This window comes from Saimiri boliviensis, chromosome 8, assembly GCF_048565385.1.
Source record: "Saimiri boliviensis isolate mSaiBol1 chromosome 8, mSaiBol1.pri, whole genome shotgun sequence".
Lineage (NCBI taxonomy): Eukaryota > Metazoa > Chordata > Mammalia > Primates > Cebidae > Saimiri > Saimiri boliviensis.
Genome location: NC_133456.1, coordinates 81,220,442 through 81,232,593, shown reverse-complemented (window position 1 = coordinate 81,232,593; position 12,152 = coordinate 81,220,442). Strand labels below are relative to the sequence as shown.

Genomic DNA, 12,152 nt, shown 5'->3' with positions numbered 1-12,152 from the left:
CATATCATTTATATGAATCAAGCTTACTTGGATGTGGGTGACAGAAAGCCAACTCAAAACTAATTTATGCAAAGAAAAATTATTGGGAAAGACTGGGACATGTCTAGTAGTAAAGAAAGTGAAATCGTGAAGGACTTTCTAAAGAAAAGAACTGTTTGGGATTCATGAATCTTCTCTGTACTGCCATTACTAATGAATTCCGGTCTCTGTCTCTTTTGTTTTTAGTTTTAAATGAGAAAGAGAGAGAGAGAAAGAGAGAGAGAGAGAGAGAGAGAGAGAGAGAGAGAATAGATCACCCCAGCTAAGGTCCAGCATCCAACTAGCTATGGTGAGAGTTGGAGGATTACCCATACAGGACAGCTCCACTACAGACCTCCCTTTCTGAGTATCAGGGGCTGTCCCTAAAGGGAATCATTGTGAACAGAGAAGCAGCCCCAAAAGGTATGTATTATATTTCACTGTATATCTCCCCAAGTAGATCGTGAATTTCCAGAAGACAAGGATCTTATACAATATTTTCGAACATTTTCCTTGCCTTCTGTGTGATAAACATCTAATGCACATTTGTGGATTTGAATTGTATTAGATCCACTGTTTCTTTTTATCCAGGCTTACTGAACTAAGCTAAGAAAACTACAGTATACAACTAATAAGAAAGAGAACTTTGCATTGTTTTTGGTTATTTGGAAAACCTCAAACCCAAGCCAATATTATGTTCTCACTCTAGTGAAAAATATCTAACCACATTTCCCTCCCCAGTTTCATGTAGAGACAGAGTTCCTCTTTTTCAGGCAGCTTCTCTACTGGAAGTGTCTCTTCCTGACCTCCTGGAGCTTCCCCACAGCTAAGTCTTCAGTGGTTCAAATAGAGCCATGCTGTGCTCAGGTCATTAGGATTCTTGTCTTTCCTCTTCATATGACAGACATCCAGATAACATATTCTCTTCTCCTGAGAAAAAGCTCCAATTAAATATGCTCATTAAAGCCCTGTGATTCTCCTGCTTCCTTCAAATGCACAAGGAAAACGAGTCACGTTATGCTGATCCGAAACCTGGCCAGGGAGTGCCTGCCCAGGCCAGGTGTGGGCTGACTGCCAGGCCCTTGTGAGATTTACCAGGCAGTTTCACTGTCAAATGCCAGATTCTGCTACCGCCTTCCAGCTGGTTATTGGAGCTGGCAGGCAACTGCATAAAGAACCGTGAACAAAATATCACAGTTTACCCCCAGAATCAAAAGGATAATAAATGAAGGTAAAAACAAAGTCAAATCTGTCCCATTCTGCCCCTAATTGGTCTGACTTAGCCATTCATGGTTCAAGTATAGGCTATGATGCATTGTAATAGGAAGGTTCATGGTTCAAGTATAGGCTATGATGCATTGTAATAGGAAGGGCACGAGAGGAAGTCAGAACACCTGAGTCTACCCACAGGCCCTGCTACTAACTAGTTGTATAATCTCTCAGCCTCAGTACCTCATGTGAAAAGAGAATACCACGAAAATCTTGCAGGTCACAGACTTTATTTTAAGGTATGGTCCCAATAAACTTTACTACCACTGATAACAACCACCACTATTAGCTAATATTTATTAGTAAAATATTTATTCTGGGTCAGACACTGTTTTGTGCTTAATTACTATGTATTCACTTATTTGGTCCTTATAACAACCCTTTGAAGGAACCTAGTAATATTATTTTTCCCATTTTGCAGATGAAGAAACTGAGGTTTAGAGAGTGAAATAACTTGCTTAAGGTTGTAACAGCCAATAAATTATAGAGCTTGATAACGCTTTTTTTTTAATTATTTTTTTTATTGCATTTTAGGTTTGGGGGTATATGTGAAGAACATGCAAGATTGTTGCATAGGTACACACATGGCATTGTGGTTTGCTGCCTTCCTTCCCCTCACCTCTATCTGTCATTTCTCCCAATGCTATCACTTCCCACCTCCCCACCCCCCCGTCCCTCCCGCATTTCCCCCCAATGGACCCCAGTGTGTAGTGCTCCCCTCCCTGTGTCCATGCATGTTTTTTACCACTGCAGTAGTATTCCAATAACATCTCAGTTGCCAAAACCATATAGTGATGCTAAGCTTCCTCCTTGGCCTCCTTCTGCCCCAAACACTTGGTTTCTGGTCTTAAGTACATGGCATTATCTCCTTCAAATTGGTTCACTATTTCTGTACTGATTGATCACCCTGGAGGTTTTTTATTCCATTTAAAAGCCAGCCCATCGGCTGGGCGCGGTGGCTCATGCCTGTAATCCCAGCACTTTGGGAGGCCGAGGTGGGTGGATCACAAGGTCAAGAGATCGAGACCATCCTGGTCAACATGGTGAAACCCCGTCTCTACTAAAAATACAAAAAATTAGCTGGGCATGGTGGCACGTGCCTGTAATCCCAGCTACTCAGGAGGCTGAGGCAGGAGAATTGCCTGAACCCAGGAGGTGGAGGTTGTGGAGCCGAGATCGCGCCATTGCACTCCAGCCTGGGCAACAAGAGCAAAACTCCGTCTCAAAAAATAAATAAATAAATAAATAAAATAAAAGCCAGCCCATTCCTGCCTTTTAAAACCCGCCGTCTACAATCCTCAATTGGCAATCCATGTGCTGCCTCATTAAGTCATTTCTTTTATTATCATCAGTTATCTTGTGACCATTATGTTCTTTCTCTCCAGCCAGATTTGAATATATGAAAGACCAGGACATGGATCACACTTCTTTGAACTACACTTAGTCCCTGGCACAATGTCTTTGTGCCAAACAGTAAATGTTAATTGGGTTTAGTGTAGCTTCTCCCTAAGCTTTAGTGTAAACTATACTCCTTATTAGTGTCTATATGGTTATATGTGCTCTTTTTGGAAACTATGGGATTAGCATTGTCAGCCAGAAGCCTGTCAGCCCCCTCTGGGAAATATCCAGCTTTCATTGTGCAGGCAGAAGTGGGGAAGGGCATCCTGAGCTATTCCTATGCTGCTCTGTTAACCTAGGTGAGTTACTTACACCAGAGCTTCACCATGTCTACACACCACCATGTGTTTGATAGGCTCAGGACAAGCTTTCCTGGTGATGCCAGCCAAGAAGAAACAGCTGGCAAATGTGAAAAGGAAGTTACCAGGCACCTGGCCCACTTAGATCAGCGTTCTGTGCCAACTTTGCATTTTGCTTCAAGGCCTATAGTGAGAGCAGGGAATGACTACACCTTCTCTCCTCTCCAAAAGCTGGTCTGTAGGTGCCAAGTTCATAATGGTCATCTGGTGGGCTGTCTGTCCATAGCATCTGCAGTTCAAACAACTAAGTCCAGAAGTTGCCAAGACCTTGGCACCCCAGGATAGAATGGCCGTGCCAAGAACTGAGGGGGTGACAAGTGTCCAAATTGTCTCATTACCTCCTCTTGGAAGTTCCAACACCCAAATGCTGAAGGAAATATGAAAGTTATTCCAGGTGCATTGTATTTTAGAAACATCACATATTTTAGCAAATAGAGGAGATGCAAAATGTTCAGAAAACTGTGTGGAGCTTGGTGATTTTCAGGAGGGATGATGTCCTTTTATTGCTTCCACAGTACTAATAAACAACCCTCAATGTGCTTTTAATAGCCAGCTGATCCCCAGTTTCATTGACAGCAATGCAAGATAAACCAACTTTGGCTACAACAAGAAGAGAAAGTTCTAACCCTTGTTTTTAAATTGTACTCCTGCTGGGCGTGGTGGCTCACGCCTGTAATCCCAGCACTTTGGGAGGCCAAAGTGGGTGAATCACTTGAGGTTAGGAGTTCAAGACCAGCCTGGCCAACGTGGTGAAACCCTGTACAAAAAATTGTCCAGGCATAGTGACATGTGCCTGTAATCCCAGCTACTCAGGAGGCTAAGGCACAAGAATCGCTTGAACCTGGGAGGCAGAGGTGACAGTGAACCAAGATAATGCCACTTCACTCCAGCCTGGGTGACAGAGCAAGACTCCATCTCAAAAAGAAGTAAGTAAATAAATAAATTGTACTCCTAAGACTGCTTTGAAGGAGGTAGTGAGCAGGAAAGGTCCTTAGCAGGGGAAATGGCAACAACAGGAGAAAATATAAAAACATTTTAATCATTGTTTAACTCTGTAAAGATAATTGACTTTTTAAAACAAAATTACTAACAACATATTGTGGGATTTATAGCATATGTAGAAGTTAACTATGCAATAACAGCACAAAGGCCAAGAGGGGAGGAACGCAGGTGTACTCTTGCAAGATCTGAATACTTGATGTGACATGGGATACCATGTGAAGAAAAACTGGAATAAAGTTCAGGTGAATACAACAACCCAAAAGCAGCCATTAAAATAAAACAAAAAGGCGTAACAGCTAATTTGCCAACAAAAATAATAATAAAATAAATTCTTTTTAAAAATCGTGTAAGCCAAAAAAAGGCAGGAAAAAATGGGGATAGAACAAAGAACAGATAGGACAAATAGAAATAGCAAAATAGTACATTTAAACCCAATTGTACCAATAATCACATTGAATGTAAATAATCTAAATACTCCAATTAAAAGGCAGACATGTTTGGATTGTAATAAAAAGCAAGTCTCAACCACATGCTGCTTAAAAAAAATCAGTTTAAATATGAAAATATAAACTGGTTAAAAGTCAAAATGTAAAACAGATATACCATGCTAACATTAAAGATAAAAGCTAAAGTATCTTGATTAGCAGCAGCCCAGGAAAATTTTAGAGCAAAGAATAGAGTATTACCAAAGATGAAGAGGATCATTTCACAGTGATAAATGGACCAATTCATCAAGTAGAGATAACAATCCTAAATGCCTATGCACTTAAGAGTAGAGATGAAAACCTGATAAAACCACAAGAAGAAACAGACAAGGCCTCGCTTATAATTTTTTCCCATAATTCATTTTTTATTTTCGTAGATACATAGTAGGTATGTATATTCATGGAGTACATGAGTTGTTCTGATACATGCATGCAATGCATAATAAACACATCATGAAACATGGGGTATCATTTACGTCATGCATTTATCCTTTGTCCACACTTATAGTTTAAGATTTCAACAACCCTCTTTCAATAATTACTAGAACAAGTAAACAGAAAATCAGTAAGGATATAGAAGATTTTTTAAAAAAACATTGACTACCTGGACTTAATTTACATTTTTAGGATACTGCACCCAACAAGAGCAGAATATACATTCTTCTCAAGCACAAAAGAAACATTTGCCAAAACAGACCATAGTCTTGGTCATGAAGAAAGTGTCAATAAATTTTAAAGGATTCAAGTCATAGAAAGTGTGTTTTCTGCCTGCATTGCAATTAAATTAGAAATTAGTAACAGAAAACTGGAAAAATCTCCAAATATTTGAAAATAAATAATATACTTCCAAACAGCCCATGAGTCAAGAAGAAATCAAACTAGAAGTTAGAAAATGATTTGAACTCAGAAAAGGAAAACTCAGCTATCAAAATGGGTGAGATGCAGATAAAGCAATAATAAGAGGAAAACATAGCAGTGAACATAAATAACAGAAAAAAAAAAAAATCTCAAATCAGTGACCTCAGTTTCCACCTTAAGAAACTCGGGCGCCGGGCGCGGTGGCTCAAGCCTGTAATCCCAGCACTTTGGGAGGCCGAGGCAGGTGGATCACGAGGTCAAGAGATCGAGACCATCTTGGTCAACATGGTGAAACCCCATCTCTACTAAAAATACAAAAAATTAGTTGGGCATGGTGGCGCGTGCCTGTAATCCCAGCTACTCAGGAGGCTGAGGCAGGAGAATTGCCTGAGCCCAGGAGGCGGAGGTTGCGGTGAGCCGAGATCGTGCCATTGCACTCCAGCCTGGGTAACAAGGGCGAAACTCCGTCTCAAAAAAAAAAAAAAGAAAAAAAAAAAAGAAACTCGGAAAACAATAGCAAATAAAACCCAAAGAGAGCAGAATAAAGAAAACAAAAATTAGTACAGAAATCAATAGACTAGAAAACAGAAGCACAATAACGAAATTCAAGGAAGTCAAAAGTTGGTTCTTTTAAAAGGTTAATGGCTACACCTCTAGCTGGAAGGGGCTATTAGGATTAAAAAGAGTTTCCTTGATTAAGGGTAGATCCTCAGTAGCTGCCAGGAACTACACCTTACCTGCCAGAACATGCTTATATCTCACACTGATGTCTCTCCCCTCCACTTCACAAGCAATCATTCACTGGCTCTCTTACTTAAGGGTGTTCTTACCCAGGAGTCAATGAGCAGTCAAGGTTGGCAATTCTGAGGATAAAGCCAACAAGCATAACTTCAGGCATATTTAAAGCATTCTGATGACTGCATTTTCTGATAGCTTTGTGTTTTTCCAGTTTGTAGATCTTTGCCGCCTAAAAAATTACAGCACTGAGACAAAACTAGAAGAACCCCGGGGAGGGAAAAATCCTCAGTGTTGCTGTGAATATGGGACTTTACTGACCCTCCTTGGATCTTTGACTCTTGCCAGAGGAAACTGGCTTTCTCTTAAAACCTGAAGGTGAAATGCCTCACCTGGGCCAGTGCTACTTACAGGGGAAAAGAACATTGAAGTTGGGGCAAGAGGTAAGTAAGAAGCCTGGAGTCATTCAGTACAAAAAAAGAGATGCAAACTGAAAAGTAAAATGTACACCCAAAAATGTACAAACCAACCGGCAGCAGTTTGGTTTCAGACAAATCCTGAAAATGGCATCATTTTCAGGATTCAGGGAACGTGAATGTTAGCTCCACCTTTGGACCTGACTATGTGATGCTCCACAGGTTTTTCCTCCTTTCTCACCGAATGTGCCCCTCTAGAAAAAAAAATCAGAAATGGTTTAAATGATCTCTCAGGCGCTCTCTGTTTCTGTTATTCCTATGAGACTCCTACATTCTTCCTATGAAAGTGACAAAGTCAGTGTTAGGGAGTCTTCGACCACAGTTGCTACTTTCCACGTTGACTCCTGTGAGGAATTGGTTTTCGGACTCTCTTGCCCTCCTTTAATCTAGGTTTTCGATCAAGGTGTTTATTTACAGAAAGGGAATAAGGGAAACCCGCGACAGATTGAAGTCAGAAAAAGGAGCTTACTGAAGGGATTGTGGGTAGCTCATAGAGTCCCAAGAAGACTGGAGAAGCAGGAAAGAAAGCGATGCCTGGGGCCAGCCAGGATCACAGCCATCATGTTCTCAATCTGGTGCCTGAAGGACCCTAATTCCCTTTAGGAACACAGGATGCCATGCTGGTACCCTGTCCCCTTCAGCCTTGACAGACACAGGAGACCACAGCTGGCAGCACTATGTGCTGTAGCAGCTGCTGCCAACACCTGCCTCTGGAATGGGCTCTTGGCTGCCCCTACTTTTTGAGTCACAAGCTTCCAATTCAGTCTTGGCAGCTGGGTCTCATGATCCTAGCTCCTGTCAACCTCATTCCAGGCACAGGAAAAATAGGAGAGTGAATATTTAAGGTTTTCAGCATCTATAGTGAAGATAAGTTCTATCTCCCACTAAAACTTATATGGTGGAAAATTCTTCCACAGATGAAAGGGTTCAGTTATGCCACAGCCACAAGAAAAGACAAATATTTTAAACATCTGACTAACTTCAGTAGGAAAAGAACATGCCTTCATTTGTTGCTCTATATCATAAAGAACTCCAGGTTCTAAAATCTGGACATGGAAAATAGACTGCTGGCCACCTAATCTAGCCCTTTGATTTTACAGATGGGAAAATGAATTTAAAGAGAGATGATAACCAGCTTGTCGGCTGGACCAGAACTTAAGTTTCCTGCCTTGGGGACCATTATCTCACTACATCTTGCTGCCTTCTAAGACCTGGTACCCTGTCCCCTTCAGCCTTAACAGACACAGGAGTTCCCAACTGGCAGCTCTGTGTGCTGTAGCACACAAAGAAGAATCCCTTCTTCGTCAAATGAAGTAAGATACCAAATGTTCATAAAACGTATTTGTTTTTGCAATTTAGCTTGTTCTGATTTATCGTGAAGGTTTTGGTATTAAACACATTAGATCTGGTCCCCTCCAGATTCAGACTCAATTAGTATGTATTAACCACCTGCTGTAATGGCAGACATGGCATTGGTGTTCTCCTTCATGCAGCAGGAGGTGCCGGGATCTGTTTGCATCTGACAAACAACTGGTAACGGGGACTAGAGCACTGTGGAGCTTCTCTCACCATCTATTACCTTTGCTTTTTTCGATCATTGTTTTATACTCCCTTTTTGATAGGTACCTCTGCATCTGGTCCTCCTGGCTGAGCAGTTGCAGCAGCTGTGGGAAGATGTGTTAGACTGCCAATAGATGGCTCAGCTCTTTTAGCCCCAGTACCAAAATCTCAAGGAAGAAGCAATTGGCCCAGAGTCCTTATCCCTGGCCAAGCAACTGTAACTGGGGGTCAGAATTTCACAGCTCATGGCTGCTTCCGGAATACCTCCCAGAGTAACTACAGGAAGCAGAGGGCAGTTCAAGAAAAGCTTGGAAATGCTCAGAGGAAACATCGATTCCATTACACAGACATGAATTAATTTAATGCTTTAGCCCTATTTACTTATCAAATACTTATTTAATGCTACTGCATTTTAGGCCCTGTTTTAGATAACAGAAATAGAGCAGTGAACGCAATAAACACAGAAGATAGGAAAACAAAATAAACAAGGAAGTATGTTTTGTGTCTGAGGGTGGTTAAGTGCTATGGAAAATCAAAGCAGGGTTAAGAATGAGGGTGGGAGTGGGTATATGTGCACATATGCACCACTCAATGTGGAGTACATAAAGAAGGCCTCATTGAGAAGAGGATGTTTTAGTTGAAATCTGAAAGAAGTCAAACAAGTAGTCATGAGGCTATGAGGTAGAAACATTTCAAGAAGAAAAACAGGAAGTGAAAGACCCTGAGGCTGGAAAGTGCCTTGTGTGTTGGAGAAATAGCAAAGAAGTTGACACGCATCTAACAGAGATTGAAATCAAGGATGTCAAGAGATGACCTCTGAGATGTGAGAGGACCCAGGTCATGTAGGGAGTTGGGCTGTATAAACCACTGCAGGAACTTGCCTTTTACTCCAAGCGAAATAAGAAGCTATTCAAAGATTTTAAGAAAAATAACATTTCACACATGTGTACTGTGTTGAGAGCAGACTGTAAGTGTATAAGCGTGCAAGCAGGGAGATCAGCTGAAAGACTATTGTGACCATTTAACCAAAGATGATGGTGGTTTAAAACAGAGTGATAGTGAGAAGGTGGTCAAATTTTAGATTTATTTGAAGGTGGAACTGACTGAATTAGACCAATTGATTGGATGTGAAAAATAAGAAAAAAAATAAGAAAAAATAAAAAAGAAAAAAAAGAAAAAAAAGAAAAAGAATCAATGATGAGTTTTGACCTGAGCAACTGGAAAGATAGGGGTCACTGATCCCTTTCAAAGTTGTTGGGGTTTGTTTGATTTTGTTTTGGTTTGTTTTCAGTGAGGTGGTGGGAACAAAAGTCAAGCACAGTGAGTACAAAAGAGAAAGTGAGGAGAGAGAAATCAGAAACAGTCCAGAAAGCTCTTCAGAAAATTTTGCTATAAGAATGAACAGAGAAATGGGATGATATGTGGAGGTGAGGCAATGTTTATTCATTTTTAAGATAAGAGTGTTGAAGTATCTCTGTACGCTTATGTGAATGACCCAGTAAAGAGGAAAAAACTATTGGTCTCGGGGAGGGGAGAGAAATACTAAAGAGATGTCCCTGGGTAGGTGAGAAATGGTAGAATGTAGGATAGTAGGCTGACAATTGGCCTTAGATAAGAAGAGAGAAAATTCAGTCTCTGTAACTGGAGAAAAGTGGAGCACAAAGGCGGGTGAGGCGCTAGACGTAGCAGGAGAAACGTAGGGAACAGCTTTCTTTTCCCAAGTGCATTTCTCTTACCAAAGTGAAGTAAAAAGTAAGGTCATCAACTGAGAGTGAGAATAGAGGAAGAAAATCTTTGAAATTTGAGGAGACAGGAAAGAGTGTGAAACATAAACAAATCACCACTAAAGGACTTACTCATGTAACCAAATGCCACCTGTACCCCAATAACTTATGGAAACACTTTTTTAACATAAATAAATATTCTGGTGCTACTCCCAAAACCTTAAAACACACACACACACACACACACACACACACACACACACACAATCTTATTTATAATAGCTACACACACAAAAATAAAATACCTAGGAGTATATCTAACCAAGGAGATGAAAGATCTCTGTAAGGAAACTATAGAACACTGCTGAAAGAAATCACAGATAACACAAATAAACAGAAAAAGATATCATGCTCATGAATAAAAAGAATCAATACCATACTTGGTATAGATTAAAATTAAACCAACTTAATCATTAATCATTTTAATTAATTAAAATTAAATCAACTTAATCAATTAAATCAACAATCAATATCATACTTGGTATAGATTAAAATTAATCAACTTAATCAACCCATTAAGCTACCAACATAGTTTTTCACAGAACTAGAAAAAAACTATCCTAAAATTCATGTGAAACTAAAAAAAGCACCTGAATAGCCAAGTCAATCCCAAGCAAAAAAAGCCAAGTGGGAGGCATCACACTACCCAACTTCAAACTATATTACAGGCTACAGTAACCAAAACAGCATGGTATTGGTACCAATACAGACACATAGACCAATGCAACAGAATAGAGAACCAAGAAAGAAAGGCACATACCTACAACTGTCTGATCTACAACAAGCCTGACAAAAACTAGCAATGAGGAAAGTATTCCCTATTCAATAAATGGTGGTGGGACAGCTGGCTAGCCACATGCAGAAAAATAAAACTGGACTCCTGCCTTTCACCACAAACAAAAATTAACTCAAGATGGATTAATTTAAATGTAAGATCTCAAACTATAAGAATCCTAGAAGACAGGAGGCTGAGGAAGGAGAATTGCTTGAACCCGGGAAGCGGAGGTTGTGGTGAACTAAGATCAAGCTATTGCACTACAGCCTGGGCAACAAGAGCGAAACTCCATCTCAAAAAAAAAAAAAAAAAAAAAAAAAAAAAAACAATCCTAGAAGAAAGTCTAGAAAACACCATTCTGGATATCAGCCTTGGGTAATAATTTGTAACTAAGTCCTCAAAAGCAATGGTTATGGAAACAAAAATGGATAAATGGGACTTAATGAAACTAAAAAGCTTTTGAACAGTGAAAGAAATTATCAACAGAGTAAACAGACAACTTACATAATGGAAGAAAATATTTGCAAACTATGCATCTGACAAGGTCTAATATTCAGAATTCGTAAGGAATTTAAACAATTGAACAAACAAAAAAACAAATAACCCCATTAAAAATGGGCAAAAGACTAGCCAATGCAGTGGCTCAGGCCTGTAATCCCAGCACTTTAGAAGGCCCAGGTGGGCAGATCATGAGGTCAGGAGATCGAGACTATCCTGGCTAACACAGTTAAACCCCATCTCTACTAAAAATACAAAAAATTAGTTGGGTGTGGTGGCACCTGTAGTCCCAGCTACTCAGGAGGCTGTAGTCCCAGCTATTCAGGAGGCTGAGGCAGGAGAATTGCTTGAACCCAGGAGGCAGAGGTTGCAGTGAGCTGAGATCACGCCACTGCACTCCAGCCTGGGCTAAGCTGAGTAAGGTGGAAGGAGAGAACATAACAGGGTGCAAAAATGGCAGAAAGGTGGAGGCTCAATGACTGTTGCTCTTAATGGGGCTGAAAAATTGTTAGAGAGGAGGTATAAGAAGGAGTGGCCTGGCCAGGCGCAGTGGCTCAAGCCTGTAATCCCAGCACTTTGGGAGACCAAGGCGGGTGGATCACGAGGTCAAGAGATCAAGACCATCCTGGTCAACATGGTGAAACCCAGTCTCTACTAAAAATACAAAAAATTAGCTGGGCATGGTGGCTGGTGCCTGTAATCCCAGCTACTCAGGAGGCTGAGGCAGGAGAATTGCCTGAACCCAGGAGGCGGAGTTTGCGGTGAGCCGAGATCGCGCCATTGCACTCCAGCCTGTGTAACAAGAGTGAAACTCCGTCTCAAAAAAAAAAAAAAAAAAAAGAAGAAGGAGTGTCCTGCAAATCTGTAAAACTGAATTAGAGAGTGGAATGGTTGAAATTGAGAAGACAGAGAGATTGCAGTTATTGGTAATGACC

General features: G+C 40.6%; 1 long non-coding RNA gene across 1 annotated transcript; it reads left to right on the top strand.

Moving 5' to 3' along the window:
• The first annotated feature begins 1,973 nt into the window (after positions 1-1,973).
• LOC141585416 (uncharacterized) lies at positions 1,974-11,048 on the top strand. Its single transcript, XR_012518867.1, has 3 exons — positions 1,974-3,970; positions 6,339-6,567; positions 7,701-11,048. It is a non-coding gene; the product is annotated as an uncharacterized LOC141585416 (long non-coding RNA).
• Positions 11,049-12,152: the final 1,104 nt, after the last annotated feature.